The 25376-nt window shown below is 64.2% G+C and overlaps 1 protein-coding gene across 20 annotated transcripts in view; it reads left to right on the forward strand.

Annotated features, from left to right (window-relative positions):
• Positions 1-25376, forward strand: part of RBFOX3 (RNA binding fox-1 homolog 3) — a 147057-nt gene that overhangs the window by 27281 nt on the left and 94400 nt on the right. For 17 of the 20 annotated variants that reach the window (XM_090059625.1, XM_090059639.1, XM_090059635.1 and 14 more), the window contains exon 2: positions 12354-12443. The exons of the other annotated variants lie outside the window; for them this stretch is intronic. The gene's annotated coding sequence lies outside the window, so the exon portion shown is untranslated. The remainder of the gene's footprint in view (positions 1-12353; positions 12444-25376) is intronic. 20 annotated transcript variants of the gene reach the window in all.

Raw genomic sequence — 25376 nt, forward strand, 5'->3', positions numbered from 1 at the left:
GATGCCCGGGTGATCGGCCTCCCGTGGTGCTTCCAGCAAGGGACCCCGGGAGAGAGGCATCCCGTGTGTATGCCGGAGCAGGGGGTGGAAGAGCCGTCTGGCCGTGGGGTCGGCAGGCGGCCGGCCCGTCCATTTGTCCATCAGCGGGATCGATTTCTGCCTGCATTGCTATGGCCGTAAAGTTGTGTTTATGGAGGTATAATTAAGCAGGGCCATTTACCCGGCGGTGCTAAGAGCTAAGCAGATTTATGGAACGGCTTGGCCTTCTGCAGTGGTGTATTTCACCGTGATGTCCACCCGCTTTTCATGCCTTCCACGACTGTCTTTGGTTGACAGCGATTCGTGCCGTGGGGCTTTCCGGGGTCGTGTCGCCAGGCTAAGGAAACGCTGGGATGCACTCGCAGCAGCATCCTCTTAATTGCCTCCATTTGAGGGCAGTGCTGGGAAGAGCTGGTGATAGCAGGGGACTGGGAGCGGGCCAGACCCTGCGCAAGTTGCATGGCCCGGAGCCTGCCATGAGACTCGGCTTGGGGGTGTAAGCCCCACTTCCTGACTCGGTGCGTTTAGAGGGTGGAGACCGGCCCTTGCGCTGCGGGCAGGCCAACCCCTGCCAGAGTCTATGATGCTTCCTGACGGGAGGATCTCGGCAGCCCGATTTATGGTCGTGGGGGTCTGCTTTCGGGCTTCCCGTCTACTGCAATGCCTCTATTGTCTCGTCTGCGGTGGGCACCTGGACGAGTGCACGGATTAAAAACCGGTTCGGTGGAGAGCGGCGGGGCTGTGCTGGGTCTGGTCGGCTGGGATGGGGCACCAGGGAGGAGGAGGAGATTTGCTCCTTCAGCCTTTTGGGTAAGGGCAAGTGAGACGGGGGCATCTGACCTCCAAGGTCTCTGGGCATGTAGGATGCCTGCCGTGGAAGTGGGGGTATCTGAAGCCCCGGGCTGAAGAGCCAGGGAGGGAGGAGGCTTTGCCCCATCAGGCACTTGCTGGTGCTAGGACCCCACCCGAGCTGCATGCATGGCTCCCCCGCGCTGCCGTGTCTCCTGGTGCTTCGGGGGTCTCCATGGGCTGCTTAGAAGCCAAGTGCTTTGGTGAGCTGCCTTCACCCTCGGGGACCCCCTTGAACCTCCAGCTGCTGCAGGAGCATCTCCTCAGGGGACAGGGCTGACCTGGTGGGCGAGGAGCCCCGACCCTTCTGTACGTACACCAGTCCACGAGCAGCCTAACCCCGTGTCTCCACCAGCGAGCCCTCCCTGGTCCCCGATCAGTCCTCTGCAGGGCTTGTGCGGAGGTGTTTGGGGGCTGTGCGCTGTGCATGCCTCCTAGCTGAAATCCTGTCACCATAAGGCCGAGGACATGCCTCTCGCTGCCCTCGGGCAGGACAGCAGGCAAGGAGCCGATGCACCGGTGCAGTCGGAAAGACTGGGTGCATTGGGTCCCCCTGTGCTGGCCTGCCCTGTGGCAGCGGGTGAGGTTTTGCAGCTGCAGTGATGCCTGTCCCTGGAGCCGTCCCAGCCAGGGGAATCCACCACCCCCCGCAGCAGGAGAGGGTTCACGGCCCCGCTTCCCCGCTAGCGGCTGCTGGCAGCGCCCGTGACTCCATCTGACTCATCCTCCAGTGCCGCGTGGTTCCCTGGTCCGGGCCCTGATGCTGTCACAGCCGCCCCAAAGTGACAGGGGAGCTGAATCACTTCACTGAGACGCAGCCAACCTGCCTGACGTGAAAGGGAAATAGCACCACAGGCATTTACACATCAAAGGGCTCAGCTCAGGGACGGGCAGGTGGAGAGCGCGCAGCTCAGCCTCCTGCTTCCCAGCACCAAGCAGTTGCTGGCGCCTGCCATCCTGCCACCGGTGCTCCCAGACCCGGGGGCGACGCGAGCAGGGCGGCCCGCGGTGGCAGGGCATCTAGGAGGGCTCCGGGCTGAGGGCAAATGCCTGGGCCCCGGCCAGCTCCTGCTCCATGCTTGCCTGGTGCAGCGCGTGGGCTGGGTGCTGCAGGTGAGACGAGCACCACCCAGCCCATCATTGGAAACTCAGGGATGCTGGAGGTCTGCCCCTCCCTGATGCCTCTGGATCCACTCCTGTGCCCGCAGGGGAGATTGCTGGGAGCTCTGGCTGCCACGCTTGCAGCCCTGGGATACCTGGGGAAGGGGCATGAGGGAGCACAGCCCACTTCGAGGCTTTCCTTGCACGTGTGTCTGTGGGCAGGTGTGCGTGCATGCATGCTGAGGTCCCACGCGGCTCAGAGCCTCCCAGATGCCTGCACGCAGCTGGATTTCGCTCCCCTCCCCGGCTCAGCGCACCTCGGGCAAGTTGCAGCAAGTGCCCCTCGCTCTCAGGCCCCTGGGCTACAACGTGGCCGACAAAGTCCAGCAAGCTCGGCGCTTTCCCTCCTCCCAGGGGCAGCCCCCTTCTCCCCCCAGACACTGGCCGATGCCTGTGTTCAAGGGGTCACATATCGGGCACCCCTTTTGCAGCTAGCTTGAAATTTGGCTTATGTGCCCAGGGTGGGCGGACTGGGGCCGGACCTGGAAATTCAGCTGTGAGCTCAGACCTGGTTCCCCGGGTTGTGCTGGTGCTTGGTGAGGAACAAGCCCGTGGCCAGGGTTGGGGTTGGCTGAGCCTGTTATTGCACCAGACCGAGCCTCCTTGCTGGAGCCCAGCTCTCCTCGTGCCTGCTGTTGGCGGGAGTCGGTTCCCAGCTGCTTGGGCCGGTGGGAATAAGCAGGAGGTTAAAAATCCCAGGCCAGGGACACCTGCTATCGAGGTCCCCTTGGGTGTTGCAGGCTTTACCGCTGCCGGGGGAGCGAGGACAGCCTCAGTTTTACCTCAGTTGAGCCCTGAAAGGCTGCGCTGGAGGGAGGCTGCTGCTCACTTCCATTAGCCCGTCGTGCCGCCCTTAATCCCACGTGATGGCCTTTGCCTGCATTAATGCAGCAATGGGCTGCTTGGAAGCGTGGGTCCGGGCAGCGGCCCCGGGGGCGGTGCTGGGCGTGGGGGGACCTGCCCGCATGCTCGCCGGGCCTGGGCAGTCCAGAGCCATCTCCGCGCTGGGATGCTCGCCCTGGCCGCCCTCATCCACCTCTGAACGCCGCTAGCCCGTGAGCCTGGCGCTGCTCGGAGCAGGCAGCACCGCGTGGCCGCAGGGCGGTCCCCCCGGAGCTGAGGCTGAGGCCGTGTGGGTGCATCGCACCCCCCAGGCCGGGAGCTGGGGCTCGGGCTCGGCTGCCGCGGCGGGGCTGGCTTGGGGTGGGTCGAGCGCTGCGTAGCTCCGGCATTGCCCGGCCTGCTGCCTTCAGGCGAGGGAGTCTCCTGGGCTGCCTGCTGCCTGGCCGAGACTGACGTGGTTCGTTGGCAAGGGGCTGGCGAGCAGCAGAATCGGGCCGTGCCACGGCCGCCGGCGGGCCCAGCCGCCCACTGCCGCGCAGTGCCCCTCCGTCCCGGGGCCTGCCAGCCTGCTGCCCTGTGCCTCCTTGCTGCTGGCGGGTCTCCTCGGGAGCACGCACTTCACCAGGGCCAGGGCACGGTCTCCTGCCCTCCTGTTGCTCAGCGTCCGCGCCCCGTGGCTTATTCATTAACCCGCCGTGCTCCCCGGGTCCCTGCTCCAGATCCGTCTGTTCGGAAATCGATCTCCTTTGCCCCCGGCCCTGTCTTCCTCCTCTTTGTAAATGGTGTCACTCTTAAATTTCCTGGCCTCTCTAATAGATTTTTATATAATCACTACAGTGCACTTTTAAAGAGCGATAGATCACGTTCATTGCTTTTCCCCATGATTAATTTCCCATAATAGTCCTCAGTAACACCAAGGCAAAGAGGAGAGGAAGGGGGGGGAAAAAACCCTCACATTATCCACTTTGTGCTCAGAGTATAAATGAATGAGATTTAATTTTTGTTTAATTGTTTCCATAGCTCAGCCTCTGCTAACTTTGCAGGATAATTTATTTTGCAGTCTGGGGGAAGCGACGGGAGGAAAGTCTCTGCAGCCAAGCGGTCTGTCCGGGGATGGTGTTTAATTACCGCTGATCGCCTTATCTCCCGGTAATTATGGGAGCCTCCTCGGGCTTCCTCCTGCTGGCAGCTCCCCCTCTGCACTCGCCGACTGATACCCGGTCCCGTCCAGCCTGGACACGCTGCCTTCGGGCAGGGGAGAGGGAGGGAGCGTGGCGTTGGTGCCAGCGCCGAGCATGGGTAGGGGCACGGAGATGTTCGTGCCTGCTTTGTCCCGTGGCAGGGCCCCGGTAGCCGCTGCGTTCCTGGTGTCTTGGGAAGGGGCTGGCGGGGACGTGGCGCCTGCTCTTGCTGCTCTATGGCTGCAAGGCGGGTTCGGAGGCTGGCGCTTGGGCACGTGCCGCCTGCTGCATTGTACCCGGAGGACCGGGCTTTGGCCTGGACCTGCTCGGTTGCCCTGGACGCAATCTCTGCATGCAGAGGAGAGGCTGGATTGACCCCTTAGCCTCAGTGAGAAGCTGTTTAACTGGAGCAGGGAAGAAGCTGCCCGTGGAGATGGCCGTGTCGCTCTCACCCATGTTGGCTGGAGCCGGTCAGCGCTGCTGCGCCGATGGCACCAAGCAGCGTCACCGTCCTGGAAGTGGCTGCATCCAGCAGGGTCAAGGCAGGATGTGTGCGGGTCCTGGCTGGGGTTGAGGTGCCAGATGGATGTCCGACGGGGTCCCAGCCCTGCGCCTCTGGCCAGGGGCAGGGCCGCTGCAGCGCTGCGGCGGGGAGCGATATCGCGCTCCCGCCGATCTGCTGCTGCCCGGATGCTCTTCTGGAGCCTGCTGACCCCAGCCTGGTCCCCTGCCCTGGGCGCCCCTGCGGAGGATGCTCGAGACGAGGGGCTCTCTGCTCCAGCAGGCAGCGCGTCTCCTCGGGCTTCTCCCTGCCAGGTCCGTGGCTGTTGGAGGGACGGGAGCCTGGCTGGGACTCTCCTGGCACCTGCCCCCATCTCTGCCCTGCTTGCCCCCTGGGCTGCAGGGCAGGTGGGGGGCTGGCGTGCTCTGCAGGGACCAGACACGCCACCTCCAAGCCTCCCTGCGCCGAGTCCCTGTGCCTGTTGCCTGACCGCGCGCCCCAGCCCCAGCCAGACAGGGCAGCAGGGGCTGGTGGCACGTCCGGGCCGCTCGGCCTGCCCATTCGTCACGGGCTGCGGGGGCATCGGGCCCCTGTTTAAGATGCGCTGGCGGTGCCGAGGTGAGTGCGGGCGCTGGAGAGCGGCTCTGTTAATCTGCTCCCTGGGAGACGGGCTACCTTCAGCCTGTTAATCACTCGCAGTAATTACAATCCCAACTTTGCGCGGGGAATGTTAATTAACGCACACGGCGCTGGGCCTGCGGCCGGGCGGCAAGCAGCCATGGGCAAGGGCGGCCCCCGGGTGCTGGGATTCGCGCTCTTTGGCCAGGTTGGTGCAGGGGGTGGGGGGCAGGTTGCCGGCGGGGTGGGGCTGGGCAGGGAGCGATGCTTGCGGCCGCTTGGCTGCAAAGCTGCCCGTCGTCCTGCCCTGGCGCTTCCTCTGAGCTCCCCATGGCTGGCCCTGGCCTGCGAGCAGCACCCCAACCCGGCTCGGTCCGTGCCACGCTTGCTTGCGGAGCCGTGGTTGTCTGTTGCCCCTGCCCATCGCTCACTGCCCTCTGCCTGGCCCGGGCCCTGCAGCAGCACGGGGGCAGGATGCTGGCGATGGCTGTGGCTCCCTTCCCGGCTGGGGTGCTCTGGCCCACGGCCGCAGCTTTGGGCAGGGACCTCCCGCGACAGCCGAGCGTGCAAGGGCACCGGCTTTCTAAACCCTCCTTGGGGCACCTGCTCCTCCCGCGGAGAGGCCCCTGCTTTTCTTGCCTGCAACGACCCAGGTTTGGGTTGTCCTGAGAACTGGCTCCCCTGACTCCCCCCTCCGTGCCCTGCCAGTGACTGATGCCCCCTCCCTTGCCCCGGACCTGAGGCCTCCACCCTGCCCTCTGTGCTGGGCGCCGGCTGCCAGCCGGGCTCTCGTCCGTCTGGGGCCTGCGTGGTTCGAGATCCAAAGTGCGGGGCGTGCTGACCAGTGGCCGGGCAGGGTGCAAGGACCAGGCTGGTCTTGGCCTCGGCTCCTCCAGGACCTGCCCTTTCCCTCCGAGCCGTGAAAGAAGCAGGGGAGGGATGGGGCGCTGCCAGGAGCCCTGCGGCACACCCCAGGCTCGGCCGGTGGCAAGGCGGCGGTGGGGCCGGTCCCCGACCGACTCAGGAGTCACTGAAACCCTGGCCAGCGCTGGCAGGGAGCCGGCGCTGCGAAACCTGCCGGGGAGCTACTGCCCCGGATGATCGCTGCGAGCGGCTGAAGGAGAGCGGGGAGGAAGGCCGAGCTGAGAGGAATAACAAAGAGGGGACGGAGAGCGCGGGGGCCCAGGGAGGAGATGGGCCTGCGCCTGGCCGCCCCCACCCAAGCACGCGCCCTCTCCCACCGCCTGGGCCCCAGTCTAGACCCCCCGGCCCCCGCACAGCGGTGAGCGAGATCCTCCATGCCCAGGGCTAGCCCTGGCCTCTCCCTTGCATGGAGGCTTCCCGGTCCCTCCGGTTCTTTTCCAGCTCGTGCGCCTGGCCTGTCCCTCTGGTCTACCCATCTCCGCGTCCCCCGCTGCAGGAGCTGGGGTGGACGGGGGCAACTGCGACGTGTGCTGAGGAGGGCGGCCGTGGCAGGTGCGGAGGGAGCCTGGGAGTCTCAGCCCCGGGGCCTGCCCTGCTGTGCACAGGTCTGCGGGGTAGTCGGGGGTGTCGCGCGCCTCCTGGCAGGGCACGGAGACTCGTCCGAGTTTGCACCGAGAACGACTCTCCCCGGCCTGCCCCCGCTCTGTCCGCACCTGGCAGAGAAGGTCGAAGGCCGATCGATAAGTGCTCCCCGGCTGGGGCCGGCCGTGACTGCAGCCTGGCTGGGGCCGGCGGGCAGCGAGGCGCATCCGTGCCGGTGCTGAGCTCGGTGACGGTCCCCGGGGGCGGCCGGGGTCAGGAGTCCAGCCTGAGTCTGAATTATGCATTCCCCTCGTTTCCTGGCGCCTGACACCGCGGGGGTTTCTGGAGGGCTGATCAAAGGGGAGCTGTCACTTCCTTCTCCAGAACAGGACTGGTGAGTGGCAGATGCTACGAGGAAAGGGCTGAAGATCTAATAAGGAGAAGAGGCGCGGGCGGGATCTAGTGAATGCCTCCCTGCCTGTCCGCGGTGTCACCTTGAAGGACAGGTGCGCTGGCGGAGGGGCCGCGCAGGCTGGGGAGCGACGGCTCTCCGGGAGGCCAGGCCACCCGGCTCCAGAACGAGTGCAGGCTCGGCGCTGTCGCAGCACCGCCCTGCCCGCGCTTGCTGCAGCGGCCGACGCCAGCCGCGCGGGGCCCTGCGGCACGAGCAGAGGGTGCCCAGGGCTGTGGGGGCTTCGCTCCCTCAACCTTTCTCCACTGGCCCATGGGCTTCACCTGGTGTTTCGGGCTGCACCTGGTGCTGCCTCCTGCCCTGAACCTTGCAACTCGGTGCATGCCAGCTCCTTGTCGCCGGGGGCCTGAAGCCTGGCCATTAGTGCCCAGCTTGGCCCACTCATGCGCAACCCTCCACTGGCCCGCGGGACGGGAAGCACCGGGGTGCCCCCCGCTCTGCTGGTGTCGCAGACCGAGCACAAGCCGTGGCCAGGCCCTGCGGCTGGGTCCAGCTCTCGCGTGCAGCAGCCTCAAGACTCGGGAGCCACCGGCGCGGACCGTGGCAGGCTGAGGATGGGGCGGTGCAGGGAACATTTAAAAAAGACAGCGTGTGTCCCCACCCTGCCCTGTGCTATCAGCGCGGCTGTTCACCGTGTTGCTGTTGCTCACGGGTCCCACGTGCAGCAGAGATCACCCCTGCCCAAGGGCCCTTCACTGCAAGCCCACCCTCTCCCCGTGGGCTCCAGGCACAGCAATGTTTGCAGATAACTGGGTGCGTCTACACATGCAGTTAATGCTATTTGGCTTTAGTGTGCAGGAGACTAATTTACTGTGCAGTGAGCCCCTGCATGTGTAAACAGTGATGCTTTACTGCATGGTAGGTTAGTTTACTGCTCAGTGAAGCAACTCATATGGACACGGCCACTGTGGCTGGGGCTTGGCTCGCTTCCTGGGGTTCGTGAGGTGCCCAATGCCACCCTGGAGACTTTCTCAGACACCCGCTCTGAGCAACACGCAGACCAGGGCAGGTTTGCTTTGGTCTTCAGGAGAGGGGGTGGGTCCGGTGGGGTGGGCTGGGAGTTTAAGGGACTGGGTGACAAGCGCATGGATCGGAGAGAAATTCGGTGAGTTGGGGGGGGGGGTGCATCGGGGGGCTTTTCCCTGCTTGGTCTGGCCTGGGAGCCTGGTGGATTTACTCCATCTTCCAAGGAGCCTGTGCTGGAGGAAGAGTTTCAGAAGAAGGAAGCAAGGGGAGGGAGGACACAATTATTTTTCCCATCACCGTCAGCTGCTGGGTCCTTTTACCGCTCCCTTTCCGTCCCTGCGGTGCGGTTAGGAAGGAGTGTGGCCCGGAGCTGTCGGAGCGCAGCGTTCCCCTTTGTCAGCGTGTCTGCCGGTCTCGGTCGTTAGCTGGGATACCGAGGCCCGGCACCTCAGATCTTCCATGTGGCTGGTGAGAGAAATCAGCAGAGCTGCCTTCTCACGCTCGTTTAACTGGTTAATACGTCTTCAGAGCAAATAATGCAGTCCGTGGGTGAATTGCTTAACCAACCTCATTACTATTGTGCATTTAGCAGCTTGGAGGAAGATAATACCTTGCAGGTTTGACCCAATTTTAGTTTTTTGTTGTCATAACCATGGAAAATCGACCTTCAGAGACCCTCAGCAGTGAGCCTGAATAGGAAGTGATTTACAGTGAAGGCGCGGTGCAGAATGCTTAATGCACTTGTGCAGGAAAACACGCCGTCACCGTCGGCCTGGCGTTCCCGTCTCCCCTCTGCGGAACCGGCCACCACCCCTCCCCCCGCCTGCGGCTCGGCTGTCCAGGCCGGCATCATGGTCCCGGGCCGTGGCACGTGGCTTCGGCCCGAGCCATCCGTGAGGGCTGCGCGGGCGATGAGTTTCCCACGTCTGCTGCTCCTGCGCCGTCCCTGCGCGGTGACGATGCCTGCCCCAGGGCACGCTTGGAGCCCTGGGCTGCGTGGGGAAGTCGCTGCATCCCCGTGCTCGCAGCGGTGGGTTGAGTGCCGTTGGGGCACCTGCCTCCGCGCTTGCACCGGGTGCCTCGGGCGCCCTCTGCAAGGGCTCTGCTACCTCCTGCCCCCCGACCCCAGGGATGAGGCCCTGCGGGTCGCATCTGCAGCCGCAGCGCACGTGGGGTCCTTCGTCTCACCCCGGGTGGAGAACGCAGCGGAGCGTGGAGGCAACAGATGTTGCTCCTGGCTCCCTGGGGAGCTCGGGCCCCGATCGCTCCTGCGCCTGGCTCTGTGCTGGTGCTCGTGCTGCAGCCGGGGGTCTGGGGGAGTGGAGCCGGGTCCCTGGGGCAGGCCAGGATCAAAAGGCAATGCCCTGGCCTGGGAGCTCTGGGATGACCCCGTGCGGGCGAGGAGGAGTGGGGAGGGCATGGCCTGGTGCTGCGTGGCCCGCTTCAGGGCTTGCAGCCGTGGACCCCTCCACAGGCGGCATGAAGCAGGATGCAGGAAGGCAGCTCGCGCGGGATGCCGCTCTCCCATTCCCACAGGCCGTGTCCTGCCGCAGGTCGGGGGGAGAGCTCCTGCTCCAGGCTGGCCACGTCTGAGGCTGCAGCGCAACCTCCATGGGAGCTCCCTCCCCTGCTTCGCTCCAGCCGCGCCACGGACGCCGGTCCCTTCCCGGTCTGTTCTCACCGCCCCCCCAGCGCCTGCTCAGCCCCAAGCCGCTTTTCAGCAGCTCCACGGCTGCAGCAAAATCCAATTGGCGAGCCCCCTCGGCGGCTGCCGCTGCCCCTGGTGAGCCCTTATCTTGCCAGGCCTGCAGCGGAGGGAGCAGCCTGCGTGGCAAAGATAACTCCCGTCAACCGAGCGGAGAGAAGCTGGGGGGGCAGCAGGACGCTTCCTGGGAGCGTTGCCTTTGTCAGGGACTCGCGGCGTGTCGGCAGCACGGCTGAACCGAGCCCGGGGGCTCCCCGGTTCTCCTCCCTCCCCGCAGCGCCTGGGGCTGCACAAGCTGCCGACAGCTTCCCTTCTCTCGCGGCCCCTTTCCTGGCTTTGCCAAAACCCCTCTGCCTTCCCGGGCTCGTGTCGCAGCCCTGCCTTACACTGGGAGTCCTGGAGGGGACTGGCCCCCGGGGCCGCCCCGGGCTGGTTTCTGCACCTCGTGCTGGGGACGTGTCCCCTGCTCAGCGTGTGCCCTCGTGCCGGGGAGAGCTGACAGCTGCTGGGCCTCAAGCGCGGTGCCCCGCTTCCCGGGGAGACGCTGCGGCAAATAGCCCAACCTCCCCCTCCCGGTGCGGCCTGCCCGCCCGGCCTGTGGGCTCGCACCTGGGAGCAGGGTGGCTGCTTGGTGCTCAGCAGCAGCTTGCTGCGGGCCTAGGAACCCCCCCAAACCTGCATCCCTGCCGCTCGTGAGCGCGCGGGGGGGCCAGGCGGGAGGGAGAGCGGCACGCGGGGCTGCGCGGTGGCTCGGGACACGGGTGGTGACGCGTGGCTGGCTTCGATCCGAGGGGCCGGGGGAGAGGCTGTGAGGAGCGCTCATCGAGCGCTGCCCGCCGCCGGCGGGGACGTGAAGGGGAGCTCTGGCGAGCCCGCGGGCCCTGGAGCATGCATGCTGCTGCCCCCACGCTCCCGGGGCTCGCGGTAGTGCTCCCCCGCGCCGTGCCGCTCGCGTCCCTGCGCGCTTGCTGGGCTGCAGCTGGTGCAAGTGCTGAGTAGCGAAGGACGCTGAGCACCGGGCCACGGTGCCCGTGCGCGGGCCCCCAGCCGAGCAGAGGGCTGCCGGCGGCGCCGGGCACGCCGAAGCTAGAGGCAGGGTCGCAGCGGAGGGCGAGCTGCCTGGCAGGGAGCGGGGCTGGGCTGGCGTGGGCTCCGTGACCTCACTCTGGCCATATGGAAGCTGCGTGTCCTGAGGTTACTTTAATTACCGAGCCCCTCGGGCTCCCAGTCAGAGGCTTAATTACTGAACCGGGGAATCCGACTGCACCGGCAGGCCACATGCTCTCCTCCGGCCCCCGCCAGCCTCCGGAAGGGGCCTGCGTCCAGGCCGGAGCATCCTGCCAGCCCCGGCGCGGCGCTGGCACTGCTGCCCGGGACGGGCTGTGCGGAGGCAGTGCCCCCCTTTCCAGGGGGACTGGCGGGGAGGACGTGGCTTGGGGTGCAGCTGTGTCCTGGGGATGCTGCCAGTCTAATTTGCCGTCCCAGAGGCACCGTTGTGCTGGGCACCGGCCTTCTTGCCCAGCCTGCCATGATGCCAGCTGGCTGCTTCTGGGTGCCGCCGAGATGGGGCACGGGGAGCTGTCCGGACCGGGCCCCCTCCCTGCCGCGCTGCTGCTTTCGATTGGTTCGGCAGCGGGCGGGCGATTCGTGAGCTGCGCCACTGCGGGCATTTTTTCCCTCCTCTCCTCACGTTTTAATGAGCCAACCTTGGAGGACCTTGAGAGAGGCTCCTGCAGCTTCGCTGTGACTTATCTTCCGGCCTCTGCCCCCTGCTCCACTGAGGGGATAAATCTCTGCTCGCCACCCAGAGCCGAGCGCGGCGCCTGTCCCACCGAGCGATGCGGTCTCCATAATTCACGGGCAGGAGGGGCGGGGAGCCGCGCGGCTGAGGTCGCTGGGTGGATGTCTCCCATTCAGCCCCATGATTGATGGTCTTCCGAGTGCGGAGTAAGGGAAAAAGTCCCATTACAACAGGGGACAAGCGGGTAAATTTTCTGCCGTTCAGCCCGGGGCTCAGGGAGCAAACCGGACCCACCGGGCAGGACGCGGGCCCGGGCTGCCCACCCGAGGGGGAGCGGGGTACGTTGAGAGGCGCTTGGTCTTTTCTGACCTCTCAGAGCATCTCGCAGGGCCCTGCCTTCCCTCCCTGACCCGGCGGGGGGTTACTTTGGGAATGCCACGTCCACGACGCCGTGGGCACGGCCTTGAATGAAGTGCCCGCTGCAAGCCTCCTACCGGGGTCACCTGGCCTGGGCTGGGGGAGGCTGCGCCGGGCTCCCCCGTGTCCCGGGCGGCAGGGCAGCGTCGCTCTCTGGCTGCCCCGTTCGCAGCGGGGGGCCGTGCGTTGCTGGAGCGGGGAGAGGCCCGTGGTTTTCGGTCTGGTGTCGCCGGCCTCGCCGTGTCTGTGACGCGCAGACAGGCCCTTGCACGGAGACGTCGCAACGCCACCGGCTCGCCCTCTGCCCCGGCCGGCACCTGGGCTCAGACCGGTCCTTTCTGCCTCTCTTCCAGGGTGAGAAGCTGCCGCTGAGCCGCTGACAGCTCTGCCGAGGCTTGGCGAAGCCGTGAACGCGGGAGCGGTGCCTCCTTTGGGATCCCCAGGTAGGACCGAGTCCCCCGCGGCGCGGGCTGGGAGAGGGGCTGCTCTGCCTGCCCCAGTGATGGGGTGACACGTGCTGCGCTCCCGAGACCGTCCCTCCCAGCTTTGCCACGCAGGGTGGATAAGCGTGTGCTCACACGTGCGTGCAAGTGGCTAGGGACAGTGGGAGCCTTTAGGCCCAGGTGCGGGCTGCTGAGGCCCTGGGGACAGCGGGATGTGAGGACACGGCTAGTGGGCACTTCTGCTACAGATCCAGCCCACGTCGTGGAGCATTTTCAGGCCAGCACCACGCTCATGGCAAGTCCAGCTGGGGGAGCGCCCATGTCCGATGCACGTACTCACCCTGCCCCATCGCATGCCAGTGCCTTTGCCCGTGACCTTCCCATGCCCACCCGGGGCTGTGTCTGGTCTGCCCGGGCCAGCCTCCCTTCCTGCTCTGTTGCCCACGGGTGCATGCATCTGAGTGCTGCTCCCCCCTTCAGTGCCCTGGAGAGAAGTGTGACCATCACTGGGGCTGTCCAGGGCACGTGCGTTACACCATCAATTTACAACCGTCTGGTTACACCGGGCAGGCCCCAGGAAGGCTCCTTTTGGGGGAATGGGCAGCTTTTCCCCCATTCTCATTATGTCAGCTGCAAACAGCTGGATGTGGAACAGACACTGGAGCTGAGCGTTGGCAGGGTTGTACCCTCAGCTGGGTTTTAACCGCCTGGGGGAGCAGAGCCGCTGGCAGCTGCAGGGAGAGGGGGTGGGCAGGTGTTTGCTGCCCCAGGCCGGCTTGTCCACGCAGCCGGGACCACCCTTCCCTTGCAGAGGCAGCTGGCTGGCGTGGAGGTGGGGGGACCCTGCCCCAGCCCGGGCTGTGCACTCACCTGCCGCCACGCGCAGGGGCGAGAAGCCAGGTGTTGACGCCGTGGGGCTTCTCCCCCTCCCCTGTGCACGCCAGCTCCCTCCTCTGCCGTGAAGCCCGTGCGCGTGCTCTGGCACGGTAAGCCAAGGAGCCAGCGCCCAAGAGCCAGAGGGAGGGGACCTGCCTGGGTTTGGCTGGTGTCATTGCTGTTGTCCAAATGGAGCAGGTCCCCTTCATCCCAAGCACAGGCAGGGCTTGAGTCCTCCTGGCCCCGTTGACCAGGGGCTGCCCTGGAGCTTCCCCCATGTGCACGGGCCACCACTACCTCTCCTGCTCCCTGCGGCCCCCCTCACCCTCATCGGGGCCAAGCAGCAGTGGGGGATCGTGTCCACCGTGTGCTGAGCCTCTTTGGGACCCTCCGTCATGTCTGCGCAGGTTTGCCCTGCCCTTGTGCTCGCCCTCCAGGCCCGGGCAGACCTGGCCTCCGTGCAAGCCCTGGCTCCAGCCGTGTGGCATTGGTCTGATGGTGCTAGAAGCCCGCAGGCTGCAGGGCCGACCCACTGCTGCCTAGCAAGAGCACTTTGCGTTGCAACCCAACCCCAGCGTCCAGCACTTTGCATGAGGACTGGGTGCTGGCGGCGTGGGACAGAGCGGGGAGCGCAGTGTCACTTTGCTTCTGGGAATACGCTGCGTGTCGTCCTTCAATCCAGCTGAGCCCTCCTGGGGAAGAAAGCGCATCTTAAAGGCAGGCTTGGAGATCAGCCACGGTTTAGTTCCAGCGAGTGGGAGTGCTGGATCTGCGCAGACATGAAAGGCTGCGCGGCTCCGTCGCCGGGGATGGAGGGGGAGAAGGCATGCGTGGCTGCCGAGGCGGATCATCCTGGAATGAGCATCCGGGGGGCTATCCCACCCCCTGATCCCTCCTTGGAAGCCCGTCAGGTTGTATTTGAAAGGCAGGTTCGTGGCTGGGGGCAGACTCGACTTCTGGCACCGCTCAGCAAAGCTGGGGTCTCCTTCCCGCTGCCCCGGGGCCTCGGGTGGGTCTGCCCGGCCCCGGGTGCCTGCGTCACGGCCCAGGTGTGAAAGCCATTTGCTTGTGATGCGTTTCCCTTCCCCGTTCCCCAGCCACCGCAAGCTGCTGCCCATAAATCATCCTTGTCCCTGTCCCCATCCATCACTTGTCTCCTCGCGGCTGCTCCGTGGGAGAGATGGTACGCTGCAACCCGTCACCGTGGGGGGAGAAGCTGGTCATGCAGCCGCGGGGCATTACCCATGCCAGTGCTGGGAGGGGGAGCAGGGCCCGAGGTGGGGGAGCTCCCAACGTATTGCACAAACCTGCTCTGGAGCAGCCGGAGACGGGTAGCACCTGAAGCTTGTTGTTTGTGCCCTCGTGGCATCGCAGGCTGTCCTGCAACCTCGCTGGGTGCTGCAGTGCCAGCTGGCCGGCCTAGCGGGCAAGCGTCTCCCCAAAGGGGCTCGGCTGTCCTGGAGGGATGGAGCCGCGGCCTCGTGTGCTCCAGCCTCCATCGGGTGCAGGAGGCCGAGGGGGACCTTGCAGGTGCCTCTCTGCAAAGGGGCAGATGAAAAATGTTTTTTTTTTCTGTTGGTGATTTATGACCCTGGCAGCGCGGCGGCAGGTCCCTGGCTGGGAGAGGGCCCCGAGGGCGCTGCCATCCATGCTCCCTGCACTGTCGCTCCCTGCTAAAGCCGGCCAATTAGTGTCTTATTAGTCACTCCGTGTGTTAAAGCATTAAGAACAATTAAGGGTGAGAAGAGTTTCCAGATGCAGCGCTAAGAGCTGGAGCTGGGAGCTGGCAGCTCTGCTGGCTGCTCCCATATGGAGACAATCTCCCAGCGCAGCAGGATGGCGGTGGGAGAGGGGGACACCCGAGCTGGGAGCGTTCGGAGGAGCAGGTACCCATGTCGGACACGGAGTGAGGAGTCCCAGTGCCGGCACTGCCAGTGGGGCGGATGCGGGGCTTGTCCCCCGCAGCTATGAACTCACTCTGCCTCCTTCCTCCCTGCACGACGGCGGGATCTGGGCTGGAAAGCACTTCAGCGTTGCTGGACCCCACGGTTGGCAGCCAAGAGCGGGCGCTGCTCTGGGGCCTCGCCGCCGTGGCATCCGAGCTGTGCCACGCCACTTTGGATGCGAGGGCCACCCTTGCCAAGCAGCCTCCAGTCTCGCTGGCGCCGAGTAGGATGCAGGCTCCTAAATCTGGTTAGGGACTTGGGGGAAAATCTCCCCTTAATAATTCTGCAAAGCAGCACGAGTCCAGGGCTTATTTGCTGGCTGCAGCGATCATCCGAGCTCCCGCCGTACACAACGGACTCGCATCAAAGCAATGCCTGAAACGACCTAGCTGGGAAAGGTGCTTGTTTAAGCCGGGAGCACGTGGCTGTGGGGGGCAGCTGGGATTGGGGCACCCTGCTCGGGGGGCTATGTCCCTGGCACGGCCAAAAGGCAATCCAGGGGACTGTGATCGGCTTCACGTCTGTCTTGGTGCAGGCGACTCAGAACAAGGGACGGTCACCTGCACCCAGGTGGGCCATTAGGCCGGGGTGGCCAGGGCACGTGGCCACCAGGTAAGGTAATGACGTGGCTACTGTCACGTCTGCCTGCCTTGGACTTCCCCGGCAGATTGACAGGTCCCTGTTTCCAGCAAGGCTCGGCGTGGGCCTGCTGAGACCGGGCTGGCTTCTGTGAAGCGCCCTTTGCCCCCGGGGCAGGGTCTCGCGGGGTGGGTGCCGCGTGCAGTATGCACAGGGCTGGGCTGGCTCTAGCATTTGGCCTATTTTAGCCGTGGCACCATTTGAGGCTCCTGGCGAGATCTCAGGTAGGGGCATCGGTGAGCAAAGGGTCTGCTCCTCGTAGGGGGGGCCCGCAGCGGTTCGACTGGCTCGAGCTTGCCCCGGCTCCTGGGGCTCTGCTCAGCATACGGGGCAGGAGAAGGTCTTTCGGGAGGTTTTCTGTGCCGTCCACTGGGCACCTGTGGATGTGGTGGGGTGGGTGCCGGGTGAGTAGAGCGGTGGCAGGTTCCAGCTCGCGCGCCTCGGGCAGGACCGGCCCCCTCCATCGCTCCTGGAAATCTGCCCCCGCTCCCCGCGGCACGCGGGCTGACACAGGAGCGCGATTGCCGGGCCGCTGGGGTGGAGCGGCTCTCCCACGCGGGTGGTCCGGCCGTCGCCGTGCGAGGTCCGCCTGCTGCCTCCGGCCCAGAAGCGGACTGAGCCGAGGGCTGGGGGAGGCGGGGGCGGCCTTCGGCGCGTTGGACTCGTTTCTCTCCCGCGCTCTCTGGGGTGAGGCGAGCGGTGCATGGACAGATGGTGTTTTTGAGTGACCTTGTCGCACGGAGCGAATCCCTCAGCTGCTGAGTAATGGTTGGAGCCGCAGGAAGCGAGCAGTGGTGTTGCAACCTGCTCCTGCCGGCGGGAGAAGCTCGGGTTGCCAGCGCCGAGGAGGGGAGCGAGGCGAACCCGGGGAAGGAGCCGTTACGTGATGGCGATGAGGACATGCCAGCAGATACCACGATGGCCTCCCCCCGTCCCCAGTCCCAGCTCTGCAGGGCCAGCCAGACCGTGCATGGGTTTTCCTTTGACATGTCCTGAGCGCGGTGCCCCTGCTTCCCCAGCCAGAGCTTTCCTGGGAGATGCGGCTGCCACCTCTCGTGTGACTGGCCACCGTGGCGGGCAACCTGCCTTCCTTGGTGTGGTGGACTTTGCAGGGTGGCACGGCAGGGAGCCCCCAGGCAACGGGGAGGGAGGTTTGCAATGGGAGCAGGGGCAGGGAATGAACAGGGGCTGGCTGGAGCGGCCTCGCTGCGACCCAGGTGCACACCGCTCTCCTGGACCAGGCAAGAGATCCTCGGTCGTGGCACCCCTGCAGTCTCCAGGGGGGATGTTGGGGTCCAGACGTCCCAGCCGGGCCCTGCAGACCCGGGTCCGGCGTGTGGCCTGGCCCCGCAGCCTGCCCCACGAGGAGACGGGAAGCGCGTGGTGCCCGGCTGCGCGGGCAAGACTTTGGGAGCTGGCACCAGGCCAGCTGCCGTGCAGAGCAGGGCATGGCTGCCCTGCAGCTCCAGCTTGCCCGCGCGGGGCGCCGGGGAAGCTGGCTCCAACGGGGCGAGCACGTGGCACGTGGTGGGCGACGGCCGGTCCCGCTGGTCCCTGGCCCACGCGCTGCCCCGCTGGGTGCCCCGTCTCGCCCCGGCCCTTCGCAGCCAGGTGCTGGGGCCTGCTTCTCTTGCAGGTGCGTCACCTGGGGGGTCCAGGTGCTGCGAGGGGAGGCACAGCGCTGGCAGCCGTGGGTGGAGGGAGCCGCGAGGCACAGGGTATAACCCGGCCCCCCAGGGTTGGCCTGGCTGCACCCACAAACCCGTTCCCACCCGGCGCACTTACCGCGATCTTGCAGCGGATGCTCTCCTCTCCCTGCTGCACCACTGTAGGCCTCGGAGACAGCAGGCTTTCTGTCACCAGGTGCTGGGTGGTGACTGGGGGGTATGTGGGGGCCCAGGGGTCTGCACACTCAGATACCACCAGAGAGCTGTTTGCCCAGATGCAATGTATTAAATTAACCTGCGCCCCTCAGGCTTGTGACCCTGCACAAATGCATGGCCTAGAGCAGTCCTGTGGAGTCTGCCCCCCGGCCTTCACCCTCCCGGGCTCGGGTTGTCTCGCCTGCAGTTACCAATGGCCGGCGGCAGCAATTCCAGCGGCTCAGGACGTCTGTTCTGGCGCCTCGCTCCTGTCTCGAGTACCGGCGTCCTCTGCAGACCTCTGCTCTGCTCCAAATGAGAGCTGCCCGATGGCCGTGGCCATCCGCGGAGGTCCAGCTCCTGCTCGGAGCCCCCCTGTTCCCATAAAATAAATGCCACCGTTATCCAGGGGGTAGGTTGTATCCAGACATGGGCAGCCAAGGGTCTTTGGGTAAATCTAGCATCTTTTATTAAACCAACTCAAAACAGTTGGAAAAATTCTTCTTTGCAAGGTTTTGGGTACAGACACCCTTCTTCAGGCAGAGGGAGCGTTATCCAGGGTGGAGACAAGCCCGTGACTGCAATGCCTGAGGCTTTTAGCGTGCTGGCTGTGGTTGTGCTGAGGAGACCCTCGGACCCACCGGGAGCAGAAGGGCTGCTGGGCTGGAGGGCAGGGGATCAGCGGGTGCACGGCGCTGTAGCAGGGCTTGCAACAGGTTGGCACTGAGGGACATGACAGGTTGGCACAGGGGCGTCGTGAGCGGAGCGCAGCTCTGCAGCGCGCAGGATGAGGCCACCCCCCGTCCCGGGTCCTGCGCTCCAAAATGGAGCAGGCGAGGCGTCGTGCCAGGGGACGAGTTGCACGTGGGCGGTGTTGGAAAACCCGACTGCCCACGAAAGGGAGTGGGGAAGGGTCCAGGCTCAAGTACCAGGCTGCCAGGGCAGCGTTGCCCAGCCCTCAGCTGGCGGCGGGCCCCGCGAGCATCCTGAGGACGTTGTGGGGAGAGCGAAGCTGCAGCGTGGTGGCACGTGTAGCCGAGCGCTGCTCCAGCTCTGGGCTTTAGCCCAGGGCCCGGGGAAGCAATTGTAAAGCCGGCAGCTTATTTTTGCAAATGAGGTGAGGGTAAGAGGTCAGGGGGCGGCTGCCACTTCCCAGCACTTAGGTCCCCTCCGCTGCGCTAGGCAGGGATCGCAGCGCTCGCCCTGGGCCGGCTCCCAGTGCCTGAGCAGCTCCAGTTACTTAGCATGCAGCGTGTGTTGCACTCAGGGAAATTTAGACGTAATTTTTTGTGCTTGCATGTAAATGTGGGTAGGTGCCGTCCTGATTGATGGCAATTAGCATTTTCTAACGGTAACAGATGTTCAGATTGCCAGGAGGCCGGTACCTGACGCCCACACTGCCATCTGTTCCACTGGGCACTGCCTGAGGAAGCGATACCAGCGCGGCAGACCTGCGAGTCCTTGGTGGGGTGTATTTAACAGCATTGTGCAAGATTTTTCTGGGGGAGAAGAATAATAATAAAGATGTTTTCAGGTTTATAAATAGCCCGTGCTGTTTATTATGGGATGGCGGCTTTCTGTCTGACTAGCGGCTCCGTTTCCTGCGCGGGGCTAGCAAAGAGCAGTCTGAGCGCCAGCTTATGGGGTCAGGCCGCGGGGCTAGGTGCATCGCCTTCGCACGCATGGGGAGTCGGGGAGAGCGGATGGGTGGACGCGACGCCCTCCGCCCCCTTCCCCCGTCTTCTCCCGGGGGCTCGCACGGGGCGGCTGCCTTGCACCTCTCCTGATGGACCTGCCCTGGAGCGCCGCGTGTTGGGGCCGAGAGGCTGGAAGGACCCTCTGGAGCCAGCGGGCCTGGTCCTCTGCCGTGTCGCGCCGATTCAGAGCCATCTCGCAGCTACCCGGGCTCCTTGCTTCCCCTCCCCCTGCCAGGAGGCTGTTGAGAGCCTCACAACCCTGCGGCAGAAGCCGTCTCACTTCCAGCCTACACGAATCCACGGCCAGTTTGTACCCAGCTGTTCCCATGCCAGCATCCGCCTTTAGCATCAACAGCTCTTCTCTTTCCCGACATATCTATAGCGGGCTGTCTCCTCTCGGCCTCCGCTCCGCCAGGCTGCACGGAGCAGGCCCCTGTCGGGCACGTCCCTGCTGCTCCCGGGGGCGGTCCTGCCCATGCCCAGTGCTGTGCCGTGCCCTGTGTTCCCCGTGTTCGCACCATGGGGCACCGAGGTGTCGGGCAGCACACCTTTGGCAAGCTCACCTTGCACTGGGTCTCATTTTCCTCCATTCTCCAGCCTTGTTTTCATGTCTTGCATGCTATTTTCCACCGCCCTCCAGCCTTGCTGCTATTTTCCTTCACCCTCCATCCTTGTTTTACAGCCTTGCGTGTTATTGAGGTCTGGCTAATGGGCTGCCCTTATTTGCACTTGCTGTTTTTCACTTCCATGGCATCACCTCCTGGCTCGATAGATGTACCGGCATCCTCCCCCGGGCCCCGGATTTTGTGTGCCGGCTCGTTCTGGGAAGGAGATTTTCTGCTTCTCCCTGCTCGCGCGCCTTGAGCTCCTTTGGAGTTGTGCTCCCAGCTCAGCTGTGGTAATTTCCATTTCCATAACTTGATTCCCATTAGCCATCCTTCCCCCCCTCCCTGATGTTCAGCATCATCGTTATTGAGAGCTGAGGCAATGCATTCATTTAGTTTTGGGGCCATGCCTCGCTTATCTTTCATCTCTAGCTCGTCCTTGCTGTAGAGCAGCTCCACTTCTTTCCCCTTATCTTTCTGTTTGTGTGGATAAAGAGCCTTTTACTATTTGCAAAGGATATTAAAACAAAATCTAACGCCGCGTGACCTTTGGCGGTTCTCATGTTGTCCCCGCGCTGTGACTCCTGAGGCACAGGCTGCTTTGCTGATCAGCCCCGTCTCCCAGTGCTCGCCAGCCGATTCCTGATCCCCTTTCCCAGGTGGTTTCCCCCCCCGGGTGGTTCTGGAGCTCGGCCCTGCGCAGGCTTCCCTTTGCACGGGATGTCGGCGCCAAATGGCTTTTGCATCTTTGATTGGCAGCAGTTCCCAGCCTCCTACCCATTCGAGACCTTGAGCTCCAGTTGCCTTCGCTAACGAATGTACTCAATTCCTCAAGCCTTGCCCGGCGTCGCAGGCCTGTTACAGATCTGGCTTTGCCCAGCTTTTCAATGACATTAAAGCACATCAGCCTGCCACCATTCCTTCCCAAGGTTGTCTTCTGCAGCCAGGTCTTGTGCAATGTCCTTGCTACCTACCCAACTGAAGACTAAAATAGCCTTGCCTCTCCCGGGCTCGGTGACTTAGCTGGGGGAGTCTGTCAGCTTTCACATCCTGCATAACCGGACCCTGCGGTGCCGTTCGTGCTCCCCGAATAGGAGAAGCTGTCCTGTCCTGTCCTGTAATAGTACCACTGGTGACTCCAGCAGGCCCCTCGTGCTTCCCCCACTGCCCTCCTCACCAGGCGCTGATGCCTCCGGGTCCCTCGTCTCTCGCTGGGGACCTCGCAGCACTTCCCCTTGCGCCTGTGCCCTGAGCCGTGCCTGCGCTCCACCGCGGTTGTGCTGTTCATGCTGTGCTCAGGGCCATGTCCTATGCCAGGCGTTCCCGCTCCTCCTGCCTGCTGCCCAGGCTCCTGGCATCGACGTGTGAACTTTCCAGTCGGTTCTCCCCAGCCTGACCTTGGCCGGTCCCTTGCCAGGTTAGGCAGCCTCCCTTCACTAGCTGGCTGCTGCCTGTCTTTTATCCTCCCTGCACGGCCCCAGCCCTCCTGTGCTGTGTGCGTAGGCTTCCAGACCCTGGCTACGCGCACGTTACAACCAGTTGTGGAGGTCACCCAGCTTGCTCCCCCACTGCTCTGCTTATCTTCGTCCTGCTCCAGCGCATAATTAGCCTGCAGAACTTGCTCCCGCAGCAGACTCTAGAGGCGAAGAACTTAATGGGATTTTTCAAAGGCAGAGCTAGTTGTATGGGTGATGGCTTGACTGAAATACAAAGGTGATTAACTGCCCCACATCAGGCCAAAGGAAGTTGTTAACCACCAGGGCGAGGGATGGAGGCATGGACGGCTGTGTATGATTGCCCGTTGCGGGGTCTTACACTCTCCAGTAAACCCACAGCTGGACATGGACCAGGTAGTTTGGTCTCGCCCTGGACCCCAGCCCGTGGGTTCATGCAACAGCTTCCTGCGGTGCCGGAGATGAAATCCCAGAGAAGCGGGGGCTGTCGCTGCATGGCTGCAAGGCTGCTGCGGTCAGGGGAGTCGCCCAGCAGGAGCTGCATTGTCTTGGCTGCAGTCTGCACAGCCCCAAGGGACTTAGGAACAAAGTGTGTCCGTGGTCTCTGATGGCTGTCCCTGACGGCTGCAGCCACCGCTGCCAGGAGCAAGAGGGGCACAGCGCTCCTGGCCCTGGGCGCCAGAGACAGATGCTTTCCTGAGAGCCGCGCTGCCTTGGGACTTTGAACTTGCAGGGCTTTGAGACTGGCACGAAGTTGCCTCCGTGACACATGATTAGCTCTTCTCTGGGCATCATTAACATTTCTCTGAAAAGCCTCTCTGGAAGCCTGCCAGCGGCTTCATAAGCTGCTTCAGAGGAGAGGAAATAATCTTGTCTCCTTGGCACCGTGGGCCAGGGGGTGGAAGTTTTCCGATGCAGCTCTGACTTCCGTGAGGGAGACCTTCTTATGCATGAGACGGAGCGAGCGAGCTGTCCCCAGGCGCCGCGGGCTGGATTTCCCAGCACGCGGCTTATTCCCCAGCAGCGCCTCTTGGCTGTGGCCCGGCGCGCGTGCGCACGCTATCAAGTGACGACAGGCGAGGGACCCGCAGTGCTTCCCTCCTCTCCTGAGCCCCCCAGTTGTGTAATGTTGAACCAAGGCATGTTTCTGCGCCTTTCTCCCCCCGCCTTGCTTTTCAATGCATCAGCCCATTGCATGAAGATGATACCCCAGCAGAAAGCAGGCCTGCCCCGGCTCCTGCATCCCAGCCCTGGACTGTGTCCAGGGGCAGGCAAGCCCGGACACTTTAACCCGTCTCCATCTCCATCAGACTTTGGCGTTCCCTCCAGCTTTGAGACCGCATCTTCTTTCCATGCCAGTCCTGCCCCGGGGCATAGCTCTGCCAGTGCACCTTGGGGCTGCTCAACTGCTTCCCCGAGCCCCTGCCTCCAGGCAGGACTTGCTTGAACAGCCCCAGGCTCCAGGGTGAAAAGCAGGATTTGTTCCTGGCAGCATCCCCAAGTGCAAGGCAGACACCGAGCGGGTGAGCCCCTACCCTGGGCTCTTGCAGTTTGAACCCCGGGCCCTCGCTGCGCTTCTAGCAGAGAGGTGCTCGCTCCAGGCTCGTGATGTACTGTCAGGGCTCAACTCGGTGGCCCTTGGTTTTTGGTGATTTGGGGTGGGTTTCGCAGGGGCTGACACACCTGCACCCGGCTGGGCATGGGAACTGGAGCGCCAGAGCTCATCTTTGTGCAATGGGTCTGGACAGCTCCTTGGACCCCAGCAGCCCCGAGGAGCTCCTCGCTGCAAATCCAAAGCCCCCACGAGACCCCAGGCCCTTATCAGCAGAGCAGGCTTGTCCAAGGACCCTGGAGAACCACGTGGACGCTCGCGAGAGCCTCGGACCCCGTGCAGATGGGCAGGGGACGAAGGGGCACCGCTGCCGCCCAGGCCTTCGGCAGCTCCTGCCGGCGAGGTGCACCACGCAGGGACGCCGGCCCCCTCCTCCCGACAGCCCTGCTGATGCCGCCACCCCCGCGGAGGCAGCGAGGTGGGAGTGAGGGGGAGGCGAGCAGCAGCAATTTCCTGGCAGCGCGTCCTGCTCAGGGATTCAGGCCCCGTTCCCGGCGCTCTTGCTAATTCCCTCTCCGCGCTCCTTCCCCACGCAGCCCACCGAGGCGCTGGACACCAATCAATTGCTTTTTCCACTCAACAGTCAGACAGTGCCGCGTGCCCCCCGCCCCATCTCGAGAGAGATGGGCCTCCAATTTCGGCAGAGCTCTCCCCAATCGATACGCGCTCCGGTATTCACGGCAGCGGGAGCTGAGTGAGAGGAGCCTGGCCTGCAGAAAGGTGACCCCTGGCACTGATTGCTCTGGCAACTCTGGCCTAGCTGAAGCCTGGCTTTGCAAACTGAGGCTGGGCAGCCTGCTGGGAGAGGAGGAAGAGAGGCTGCAGGGGCTGAAGTAAATGCAGGGATGAATTGATTTGGGGCCGAGTGGTTTCCATACCTGTCCCGAGGTGCTTATCCCGCTGCACCGGTGCGCAGTGCAGCGCACGTGGCGTCCGGGCTGCTCGCCCGCCCGCCCTCTGGGCCCCGCCATCAAAGCCTGGCTGGGGTCTGGAAGAGGGCTGGGGGCATTATGCCAATAGCAGTTTGGGCCTTGAGACAGGGTGAGACACGGTGGGGTTTGCTGCAGCCCACGGCGTCCCTTGGACTGCCTGACAATGCGTGCGTTACCCCTGCTTTGGCTCCTCGGCCCCCAGACCCACGTGCGGGGCCCCGGCTCCAGGGCGGTGCGGTGCGTGGTGTGTACAGGGTGCCGGGAAATCAGCCCCCGGCCCTGGCACCCACGCTCCTACCTGCCGGCGACCCCCGGCCCCGGCTGGCATGGTGAGCCCGGGGCTCTGAACGCACAGCGCTGAGGAGGAGGAGGTCTCCTTGAAACGGCAGCCGCGCTGGCCTCGTTAGCTCTTTCCCTCGCTCGCTTTGCTAATGCGGGGAGGAAAACTTCCCCGCGTGCGCGCACAGGTGCCACCAGCCAGGCAGCTTCTGCTGCTCTAATAAAATGGCTCCGTGGCAGAGGGTTTGATCTATTTTTAAAGCGAGCTCCGCGCTGTCTCTTGCCGCCCTCCCACCGGCAGGCTAAACCAAGCCCGAGGGCTCTCGGGAGCGGAGCGTCGGCATCGCTCTCGCCGTGCGGGTGCTGCGCTGGTGGCAGGGCCGGGGGCCGGGGCAGGCGGCTCCGAGCTGCCCCCGCGCGTGTTGCGCGCAAGGGCACCTCTGCCTTTGTCCAAAGAGAAAAGCGCTTTGCCTGGTGGCTGCCTGCACCGGGCTCTGGGAATTGGCATCCAGCCTCCCAGCTCCCTCGTTTACTGCCTGGGGTTTAAAATTGAATTTCCTGCAAATAACAGTCTCTAAATCAAGTTCAATAAGGACAAGTGCAAAGTCCTGCGCTTAGGTGGGAACAATCCCCTGCACCGGTGCAGGCTGGGGCGACGGGCTGGGCAGCAGCTCTGCAGAAAGGCCCTGGGGGGACAGGGGACAAGGAGCTGAACAGGGGCCAGCAGTGCGCCCTCGGTGCCAAGAAGGCGACCGGCATCCTGGGCTGCATCGGTAGGAGCGGTGCCAGCGGATCAAGGGCAGTGATTCTTCCACTTTATTCAGCCCTGGGGAGGCCACATCTGGAGGCCTGTGTCCAGCTGTAGGCCCCCCACTGCAGAAAGGATGTGGACACATTGGAGAGAGTCCAGGGGAGAGCTGTGAAAATGTTTGTGGGGCTGGGGGACAGGACTGGTGAGGAGAGGCTGGGGGACCTGGGCTGATTGAGTTTGCAGAAGAGACCACCGAGGGGGATGTAATAGCAGCCTTCAC

Source organism: Crocodylus siamensis, chromosome 8, assembly GCF_052110815.1.
Source record: "Crocodylus siamensis isolate JL-2025a chromosome 8, ASM5211081v1, whole genome shotgun sequence".
NCBI classification, from domain to species: domain Eukaryota; kingdom Metazoa; phylum Chordata; order Crocodylia; family Crocodylidae; genus Crocodylus; species Crocodylus siamensis.